The sequence below is a fragment of the Gossypium hirsutum genome, chromosome D01 (genome assembly GCF_007990345.1).
Source record: "Gossypium hirsutum isolate 1008001.06 chromosome D01, Gossypium_hirsutum_v2.1, whole genome shotgun sequence".
In the NCBI taxonomy this organism is placed as follows: Eukaryota; Viridiplantae; Streptophyta; class Magnoliopsida; order Malvales; family Malvaceae; genus Gossypium; species Gossypium hirsutum.
Genome location: NC_053437.1, coordinates 5,966,449 through 5,978,463, shown reverse-complemented (window position 1 = coordinate 5,978,463; position 12,015 = coordinate 5,966,449).

Genomic DNA, 12,015 nt, shown 5'->3' with positions numbered 1-12,015 from the left:
AAACGTTTTTACCTGGTAATATTTTATATAATAAAATGTAGAAAACAGGTTAAGAATTGATTCTTCATTGTTCCACTAATAGACATTGATGCTTGCATCGTAAACGCATAGTTCATGAAAAATGTATTATAAATTGAAGCATAAAACTTTAAGAAAGGATAATCTAGTGGATATGCTGATGAATGGGATACCGATTAATTGATCAATGCTGTACTTTTTGATGGGTTATCTATGTATAAAAAAAGTTGGATCAAAAGCAAAAGCCAAAGCAACCAATTTTCTAATTTGTAAATCCTCGTAAGCACACACTATTAAAAGTTGAAGAATATATGTAAAAGGCAAAATTGCTTCTACTTTTTTAAAATTAAAAATTTAGCTTTTGTATTTGTATTTCTAATAATTTAGTCACTCTATTTTTCAGTTTTCAAATTTCAAGTCTAACCGTTAATATTATTAATTTTTTTTGTTAAATTTGTTGTTACGACATTTTGAGATAAAAAAAAACTTCTTTATAACCATGTAATTAATCCGAATTTAATAAAAAATTTAATAGTATTATTAGTTGGACTCAGGGGCGAAGCTAGAAAATTTTTTAGAGGTGGCCGAAATTAAATTATAATTTTTACGATAGTAAAAATGCAAATTCACCATTTGAATAGCCTATATTTTTATAATTTTTCATAATTTTTAAAGGATTAAATCAAAATTTTATCATTTTTAGGGGCGATTAAAGTGTAGTTTTATCTTTACTAATTTAAAATTTTAAAGGACCCTACCAGATCCCCTAGATACGCTCCTGGTTGGACTTAAATTTTGAAATTTGAAAATTAAAGAAACTAAATTCCTAATTTTTAGAAATTACTTTAACCTATATAAAAATATATAAATTTATTTTGTATTTTGAGGTACTAAATAATAGTAGAAATTTAATAAGACTTGAAAATATAAAGTTTAAAGTTTTACTATTATTTGTTTTTGCACTTTGATTGTTAATGAAATTTCGTTTCTCTCAAAAGTAAATTTAATATTATTTTCAATAATATAGACTTGAAATTTTATATATACACATATTTAAAAAAATTAATTTAATATTTATCGAAATATTGAATTTTCAATTTAATCCTTGTTAAATTATAATTATGCCTTCACATGAGTGTCGCCTTCGATTAATAAACCATGTTGGTCAATTGTCAGCAGTCACGAGCATCAACATGACAAATGATGGTGTTTGAATAAACTAAATAATTAATGTAGTTTCACTATCATCATCTCCTCTTTTATATGTATTAGGACAAATTGTATGGACTAATCAATATGCATAATTTAGTGAGATATCGTATTTGATCATTATTTTAATTTTTTATTTAAAATTATCATATATGTATTTTTATCTAAAATAATATAAAATATTATATTAATAAAATTAAAATTTTAAAAAATTAACAATAATTTAAAATCAGTATTTACTTTATCAAATAACGTAATTGTATTCATTACTTGTATTTACTAGTTTATCAAACAAATTATACAAATTCACCATTTATAAAAATTAGCATTAAAAATTTAATATTTTATTTTTCGACACTTAAATTTTCAATTTATCAAACAGGCCCTTAGTATCAATTCTCAATCCAGTTGAACAATTATTAAATACTATTCTTTTTATAAAATAATAAACGTTATTGTGAGGATATTTTTATCATTTCAAATAATGTAAAATTAGAAAAAAAAGCTTGATTAGATTTGAACTCAAAACACTATAATTTTTAATGCCTTCACAGCCAAAAAATTTATTAAATGGGGCCCGAAACAAAATTTTAATTTTTAATAGTCTAATCTTTATAATTTTTAAAGGATTAAATTAAAATTTCATAATTTTAAGGGGCCAAAGTATAATTTTACTTTTGCTAATTTAAAATTTTAAATTTTTTAAATGACCTAAACAACAATTTTCCATTTTATGGGGGGCGGGGCCCCTGCCAGCCACCTTGGATTCACCTCTGTGTAGGTTTCAAGTTAATTGGCATGAAGTTCATAATTCAATCTTTGTAAACCATTTCTCCTTCCCCATTGTATTGTATTATTCCTTTTATAAAGCAACAAATATTATTTCGAGAGTATTTATATCTTTTTATATGTTGATAAATCTAGAAAAATGTATACAAAATTATATGTTTTAAACCCAATAATTTATATTCTTTATTATCTTAATTTTACCATTTTAATCAAAATCAGATTTAATTTATATATTTTTAATAAATTCATTACATAGATATTTTTTTTCGAATTTTAGTTGAAAATAACTTTGATTTTTTTTTTAAAAAATACACTTAACTATGAGTTATTATGTACTTTATTTATTTACTGGATCTTTTGTAAGTTTGATTAAAATTTACACATATAATTATAATCACAAATTCTTATCTATTTATTTGGATAAATAAATTATTTTCCAAAAATTAGTTATATGATGAATCCAATCATGCATCCCTCATATGAAAAAAATCCATATTAGTTAATTGTCACATCACATTTATGCCAGGCTTGTTGGTTTTTTAAGTGATCATTGAATAAATAGATAAATAAAAAATATATATTAAACTACATATTATTATGTATATGTTAATATTTATGTAATGGTCAACCATAATGACAAATGTGTAGCATTATGTGCTCAAATAAGGGCATGAATGACACAACTCCTCATGCATGTGATGAAAAAAAGACAAAGACATTGACATGAATCTAATGTAATACCATGTGGTTTGGTTGGTAATTTGGTATTAGTACAGACAATTTCCTAAAATATTAGGTTTTTTTCATGTTACCTTTTTCTGGTGTTAGCTCAACAATGTCCCCTTAAATATATTATTGTGTCATTTAATAATAATAAAAACGGAAAGCTTCGAGTACTCTTGAGTAGTTGGTAATCAAATCCTCATTGTTATTTAATTTTCATCATTACTTTTTTTTTATAGTTTTGTGGGTTATAATTGAGATATTTTCATACTGTGCCAACACTCCATTGTCACATTAAAATTAGATTTTAATAATAAATTATATTTAATTTATAGATGGGTTTTTAGAATTTTTCCTAGTTATTTAAATTTAGCTTTAAAGTTTAAATTGGTATTTAAGGTACCCGAACCTAGTTTCATAGTTCAATTTAATTCAAATAAGTCATTTATCGTAAGTACTAATTTGATCCAAAAACTCAAGTTTAGGTACCAATTTGAACCAAGATGTCAAGCTTAGGTATTTAATTGGATCAAAATAAACCAAGTTCAGATGCCTAATTGTACAAAAAAAAATTAGCTCCCAATTTGAATCTTAAAACCAAATATAGGTGTCAAAATATATATTAACCCTTTTTCGTTTTATAGTATTTAACCTATTGTGATTCCCGATACTAGGTAGCATAGATATCATTATGGGAGAAGTGGATAGTTGAAATGATAATTTATATGACAGAAGTAGAAGATATCAATTCCTTTTACACATTGAAATCTTTAAAAGAGGTCTATGGGATCATATGGATGTTGATCCCTATTTTGACTCTTGTATTGGGAATCACAATAGGCGTGCTAGTAATTATATGGTTAGAAAGAGAAATATCTACAGGAATACAACAACGTATTAGGCCTAAATACGTTGGTCCTTTGGGCATTTTTCAAGCGCTAGCAGATGGAACAAAACAACTTTTCAAAAAAATATTCTTCCATCTAGACGTTTATTTAGTATCCTGACATAAGAAGCCCAACGGGAACAATACTTGAAATGACAATCCATAAAGAAAATACTGATATTGAGATTGGCTAAAATAATGCGAGAGCTAAAAGGAATTACTGGCTAAAATAATGCGAGAGCTAAAAGGAATTACTAAAAAACTTAGTAATTTGATATGACTACTATAGTCGGTCCAATACCAAATAAACGAGTATTGCCTCTAGAAGGAAGAATATTTTTTTTTTGAAAAGCAATTTTGTTTCATTTGCTAGCGCTTGAAGAATGCCCAAAGGACTGGCGTATTTAAGCCTTATATGTTGTTGTATTCCTACAGATATTTCTCTTTCTAACCGTACAATTACTAGTACGCGAGGGGACTCCGTTAAGCTTTTGGGCCCAGTTCTCGTATACACAAACTATTTTTTGATACAATACTTAGAATTACTCATAATCTCTCCCCAACCCATAAATAGGAGGATAATGCACTTCAGTGCACTCGAACCCACGTTTTCTTACATTGACAACAATGTTTATACCAATCGAATTAAGACTATCGATTTTGTATACACAAACTTAAATCTATTGAATTAAGTAAAACTCTAAAGATAAATTAATTCTTTTTCATATAGAGAACTTATTTTTTATCCTCAACTATAATCTCTTTTGTAAATAATTTTTTTTTTGTAAAAAATTACTGCTTTGCTTCTCCTAAGTATTAATTAATGATAAAAGAGGAGCCTAATTTTCAAAGTGCAATGAAGTCAAATATTGACTATGAAGGATACGAACAAAGGTAATAACGGGAGGTAAAGTTGCATGACGATAGGGTCGGTTGCTTATTAATTCAACCATTGACAACTTATCAAATTTATATTTATTTCTGAAAAAGATGTGATAAGTGAAGATTGTGTGTGGAAGTCAAAAACAGCATCTTACCGGATATTCTTTTGAGATTCTAGTCTCCATAAACCTTTTGTGACTTGACCAATTGACAAAAGGAAATGTCGGTCCACTATGGAAATAAATTTGTGGACATAATAATTTCCCTTCCAAATATGTACAAATTTATTTAATAATATAAAATTATAATCAACATGGTATGATTAGGAGTTTATTCAAATCATAATATTGTTTTAATTTTTTGTTAAATTATTCAGGATCTGGTCCATAAAAAATTTAATTAGCCAAAATTTTTTTATGTGTTTCTTTATTATTGTGTGGCTAAAAAAATACAGATTTAACAGATTTTTTCAACCACATGATAGTTTAAAAATACATAATTTTTTTTTTGCAAATTGAGCATTCTAGGCTATTACATAATAATTAATCTAGGAACAGATAAACCAGTAAGGTAATCTGGGGGTTAAGACCAAAGGTGAAAGTCAATATCCATTCCTTTTGTAGCCTTTGCTAAACAATCAGCCAACCAATTGCATTCCAATCACGCCTCAACAAATCTCGAATCGCATTTATGATGTGCGATTTGGACTGATTAATTATCAGATTCCCCTTAATATGGTGCAGCGCTTCCAAACAATCTGATTCTAACAACACATCTCGACAATCAATCTTCCAAGCCTATTCAAGACCATTACAAATCCCAGATACCGCAAACCATTTGCATTTCGGATCAGACCACAATGCATAATTTATTTTGGGGAGATAGTTGATTTTTTAGGGGCAAAATCAAGTAATAATTTTATGACTGATTTTTTTTTTTAATAATTAACCATACTAACAATAATAACACATAAAGATCCCCAAAACACTAGATCCAATACCCTATTATAGAATAGGTTAAAGTTTTGGATCTAGATACATAGTTGACTTGCATAAAAGTTAAATTATGATTATAATGTGAAGACCATTATTTTATTTTTAATTCGTTGGAAGGTTCAACAACAACCACTTCTGGGGTGGCTTAACTAGCCTATGCCAAATTGAGCATTAATAAACGTAGTAAATTAATCTTAATCTAAAAAAATAAAAATAAAAATAAAAATGCATTTATTTAAATTAATATTGTCTGGTTTAAATAAATGTAAGTTAGTAAGATTAAACCCTATTTCAATTAAATAATAATTTTCAAAAATTTGACCTCAAATAGCACATTTATTAATTAAAAGAAAAAACGTTTTTAGAAACTTCTTTAGGTTTATTGATTATTTGGGAAAGCTTTATGGAGTGAAATATTCCATCTATTATTAAATCTTACCCTTTTTTTTGTTTATCTTAAATTGTCAATAAGGAAAGTATTATTATTGTGATTGCCTGATTTTTCCTTAACAATGGGAGGCTAAGTATAAATATGAAATTAGTCAATGAATGAGTTATTATTGCCTAAATTTTAGTTAAATACATTGAATCTAGCATGCTTCTTATGGCCCATTGGGGGACCATTTTGAAAATCACAATGCATGGTGGTGGTTGATTGCCCTTGTTCTAATTTCTATTATTTTTTTTAAAAATATTCATCTAAAATTTGTCAATTTAGAGCTACCTTTATTTCTCTCTTTCTTTTGTCCCACTATAATCTTTTAAAATTTTTGGTTGGAAGTTCAACTTAAATACTATTAGTGTCTATTTGATTGCCAGTAAAATATTTTTCGTAAAATGATTTCTGGAAAATATTTTACTTTTTTGTAAAATGATTTACTGGAAAATATTTTCTGCTGCTTGACAGATTTTTTGAAAATATTTTTCGGAAAAGTTGTTTTTACATATATTAATATATATTAATAAATTTTTATATTTTAAATTATTTTTACATATATTGCAATGATTTATTTATAATAATACTCAATTATTAAGCTACAATATTAATCATTATAAATTGAAAAAAACTAATATCAAATAAATTATTTGTAATTGTGTTAAAAAAACAAGTATTGAATAATTAAAAAACAAGTTACTGGAAAATCGATAAACAGAAGCAGTTTTCTACCGGAAATGAAGGAAGGAATGAAGGAGGCGATAGAGAGGAAAGCACGGAAAATGTCTTACGGAAATTGAAAGGGTAAGACATTTTCCCTAAAATGTAACCAATTTTCCATTGTTTTGGAGTTCATTTTCCAAATGGAAAATGTTTTCCGCCAATCAAACGCTGGAAAAGTTGGAAATGATTTTCCGAAAAATCAATTCCGTCAATCAAACAGACCCTTAGTGTGTGAATTTGTGTTGATGGCTAACGTGTTCATTATCTTAGGTGCGGCTTGGGTTCAAATTGTGTTAATTGCGTTGTTGTTAAGGTTTTATTCTATTCTTGTAATTCACCAAAAAGAAAATCTTTTAGTGCGTTTTTCTTTTATTATTGTACACTTACTAATATTATATGAGTAAAATTATTGACGAAATAAAATTATAAAAAATTGATATATAAACCCAATGTGTTTTTATTTAAAATGGTAAATCTAAGATGACCAAGAGTACATTTTATCATTCTCATAATGTGTAGGTTCTTTTTTGAGTTTTTAACCCAAATAATATAAAAAATAATTGATTACGAAAAAGGTATGGAAAACAGATTAATTACAAAAATATGCATTTGCTACAGTGTTCTGACGGTGCTGCCTAACAAATTGACAGCACTGAAATGTGATGACCTAAAATATTCAAGAATATGCAATTTTTCTGTTTTTGTTGGTAGATGAAAAAAAGGGTTTAAGGGTGCCGCTTGAGAGTGTGACGGCACCAAACTATAAATGAATAAATTGCTTCATAAACCCCCGCCTACCATTTTTCTACCAGATTTTGTTTAAACTAAAATATTTTATTATGAAATTTCAGAAAAAGTCTTTGAAAATTTAGAACCTCACTTGGTACAGCATTCATAGGAAAAATTTCATTGATATGGGATAAAAGGGGCCTGCTAATAATATCTTTTATTCAAGTGAAAATTTGAACTCTTTGTAATGACGGTGAAGCTTCAGTATCTTTTCTTGCCGAATAATCTTGCAGGTAAGACCAAAAGAAGTGGCCATTTCATACGGTCAATCTAGTGAAACAGAAGCATCAATTCATTCGGGTGAAACATCACAGTAGGAAAAGAACAAAAATTGGAAAAGTTGTTCTTCTGCCCATTTAGGAGGTAGCAGTTAAGAGTCTGAGAAGTTGCAAGTTCCATATTTTTTCTGAAACCTCAAAGCATATTTTGAGCATGCTTATGATGGAAAAAAAAAAACAAGAACACCTTATGTGTGCTTGTATAAGTATGGTGCTGTTACTCCTTTCTGAAAACTAGAGCAATTTAAATAAAATAAAATAAAATAATAAACAAGAGGTTTATGAAACAATTTATTTGGTGTAGAGTGTCTCTACACTGTCAGGCAGTACCCTTAAACCCTTTCTTTCAGCTGCCAACAGAAAAAAAAAATTTACATATCATGTCTCTGAATATTTTAGGTCATCACATTTCAGTCTAGTGCTGCCAATTTGTCAGGTGACACCGTTAGAACACTTTAGCAAAAGCCTATTTTCGTAATTGATCGATTTTCTATGCTTTTTCATAATTAATTATTTTTTTATATTATTTGGATAAAAAACTTTTTTTTTCTAAATTTATTAAAATATAAAAACCTTTAAAAAAATTATAGTTGAGTGTGCCAAGGACTTCAATAAATTTTTTTTTATATATTGAACTTTCACAATATTAATTAATTTATATTTTTAGTAGTAGTAGCCCTTCAATTAGGCCTCATAAATATATTTTTCAATTATGCATATTTATGATAAGTTACCTGAATAAGCTATCTCATTCTCAATTATTATGTGGGCGGTTGATTAGATAATCAAAAATTAACTTATCACATCCTAAGTATATATATATATATACACAGTAAGAGAGGTTGTCATCCACATAATTAAAAATTCAACTACAACAAAATTGTCCAATTAAAAATGAAAACTCTCATGCTCATATCATATGACATGCTTAATTTGGCGGTCCACATCAGTTCTATATAATTATTCATATTTTCAATTATATTCGAATAGTACAATGTTCCATTTTAGTCAGATTCATGACAATATGTGTGTGAGGTTATTTATGAATAAAAAATAATGGAAGGAGATGAATAATATTCGGACATGATAAATTAAAGTGAATTTGATTGAGACTACTGGGGGAATAGAAATGTCAAATTTGGGACTGAAAAATGAACAAAAATGAAGGTGAATCAAATGCTTAAAGAGGACAAATTCTATTCGTATCTTTTCCTTTCTTTTTTCTTATATTTAAATAAGTATATATGACTATATTTTTTTTCAAGGAATATAAGAATATATATATTCATTTAAATAATTATTTTTATGGTTGAGAAAAAATCGAAAAAAATGAATTATACAATACTCGGTTTAATTATTAATTTTTGAAGTAAGAAGGTAACGTTTTACAAATGGAAATTAAAAAAACAACCAAATAAAATACAAACCCTAGAATTTAAAAAGAAAAACATAGATTTCAACCGCACTTGAGCTTTCCTCGTCTAAAAACTAGAATACCAATAAATTGTAAAGCTCCCAATTCACCTCTGTCCACATCCGTTGCTAGTTGTAGATGGTGGCATAAGCATCTGGTAGTAAACAAGTCGATGGTAAGCACCTTGACCATTGAGATCCATTCCAATCCTCCGCCTCCCGCCACCATCACCCTTAGGCCTGACCCATGCACCACATCACCTCCATGGACACTTTTCGTCGTTTGTATTTTACAAGAAGATAATGACTGGGGTCCCTTTCATTGACTAGCATCCTATCAAAGGGAAGATCCATGCGCATCCAACCGCTGTTTGAGCTGCCCCTCGTACAAACCGATATTTTCACATTGATACGTATAGAGCTCTCTTGATACTACATATCTCCTGTGACAAATGAATGATGAGAGTCCCTGACTCCGACAAGATCCACCACCATCTGTTTACTCCCAATCTTCCCTTGTTCTACTCCAAGACGATAGCATCCAGTTCGTGTCCACTCCTCAATCCAGTGGCAACGTTCTCAACGATTTGAAGTCCACCTGACCCACCACGATACTTAATGGTAAGGCTTCTCCTGTAACCCATCTCCCTGTCGTCCGGCATTGCCTCTCACTTGCTTACCCCTCGCCCGATTTCCTTCTCCTCATTGCTGGAATTGATATGCCACTCGTCAATTTCCCCACCCTCTATGGATAATGTTGCCAAAATTGCCACCATAACCACTCAAAAAATGGTTGAATCGCGACTTTACCCTCTTTCTCCCAAACGCTTGAAAAACTGGAAAAACTGAATAGAAACCCAAACTACCATGCTATAGAAGCAGACATAACCATGCCATAAAAGCAGAAAAAATTGATGTAAGAAAACTTTAATGGAGAAACGTCTCTTCCATAGACAAAAAGTTCACAAACACCTAAAAACAAAAATGAAAGGAACATATCCTTCATTTGAAAACGCGTAAAGAAACTATAAACAAAAGGCGATTAACAACACCGGGAAAAACGCTTACGCTCGCCTCTGCGGCGATCAACTCCCGATTTAATTATTATTTAAATGTATTTGATTTGATTTTCCATTCACTAGTAAAAAGAATTTAAAATACTACAAACAATTTATCCTTTAAAAAAAATTAAAAGTCAATGAACCGAATTGATGGTTGGATTACTTTTTTTTTATATTTAGATAAGTTTTGATTCATTTTTCTTTAAATCATAATACTGTATAATAACTATATAATTTTTATTTTTCAAAATCTAATTGAATCCCACCGATATTAATGAGTAGTGGGTAATGAATAGTGGATTCCATAAGAGTTTAATATGGCAAAAATGAAATATGAATCTTTTTGCATCCTTGCAAATTCTTAATGTAAGATTAGGATTTTACAACGTTGATTTACTCCTGCTAATAATAAATAAGTGCTTAATGGCATAGCCAAATGGTGTTATTTTAATTAATTAGTTAATTGAGTTTTAGTTCGGTTGATATTAGTATTATTGTCAGTGCAGGAGAACATGGATTCAAACATGTTAAAGCGCGTTTATCCTCCTATTTTCAAATGCCTTCAATATTCAAAGAATTTAATCAAAAATGGGAAGGTGGCAAAAAACTTAAAAAATACAAAGAAATCAGTCAAGTTTTTTGCATAAAGAAGATCAAACTTTAAAATTGTTGTTTGGGGAACCAAGATTTTTGAAGTTTGGAGGCATGCAAAGAAAGAAAAAATGAATGAAATTACAAATCAGTATATATGATTTGTTGATTTGATTGTCAAGAAGAAGAACCAAAACTCAAGAGTCAGTCAATTGGCATAGACTTCGTAGGTGTTCTTTTATCTTCCTAATATCACGCTTACAATCAATTATACTGAAATGTCAAAATTTATTTGACTTTATATACACTCTAAGAGTAAAAGGTTTTCTTTTTTCTTCCCAATATCACGGTTACAATAATTTCGACAGAAATGTTGAACTTCCAAAAATAGAGCATGTGGAGTACCGTTTGTTTTTAAAAGCGTTTTTGTCAAAACTAGAAGAAATTACTTTTGCTTTTGGGTTCAAAAGCACTTATTATTTTAAAAGTTATTTGTTTAGTATTGTTTTTAGTTCCAAAAGCGCTTTTGATCCCTAAAATATTTTTGAGAAACAATACTAAATTAGGCTTAACTCAACCTCCTTGTCCTTACTCGTATCCTTTCCATTTGAATTTAATTTTCTTATTTTTTCATTCCTTTTGAATTTATTTTCCTTTCCATTCTTATTTTTGGATTTTCCCATTTCTCTTTTACTAACAATAAAAAAATTATATTTAAAAATAATAATAATGATAATTAAAACTAATTTAATGGGCAAGAATTATACCCACAATGAAGTTTGGACTAGGTCAAAAGGCAAAGAATGACCCAAGAAAAGAACTCCTTTCCCTACTCACCTGCAATTAGGCTCAAATAGTCCGAAGAAGTTAGGAGCCAACAGTTTGGCTTTACTCGTATGATGGTGCCTTGCCACTATTTTTCATTGTTCAGAAAAGAGACCATTGCAAAAGGTTTAAGATCGAAAAAAAGGTTGATTATTTAAGGCAACTTGAACACAAAAATAAGAAATAGGACAATTATCTAAGGCGTATATCAAGCCACTATCTTTAAGGTTATATTCGCCCTCACTTATCTTCGATGTGCAAATGAGTTCCAAGCAAATTAATCTCGAGGATACAATGAAGCCAATGACTATTTGTGTTTTGCACTAACGAGAATAGTCCACTACGCACTGAGCAATGTATAACAAGAAACTCAATTTCTGCAAAGGATTTCTACAGT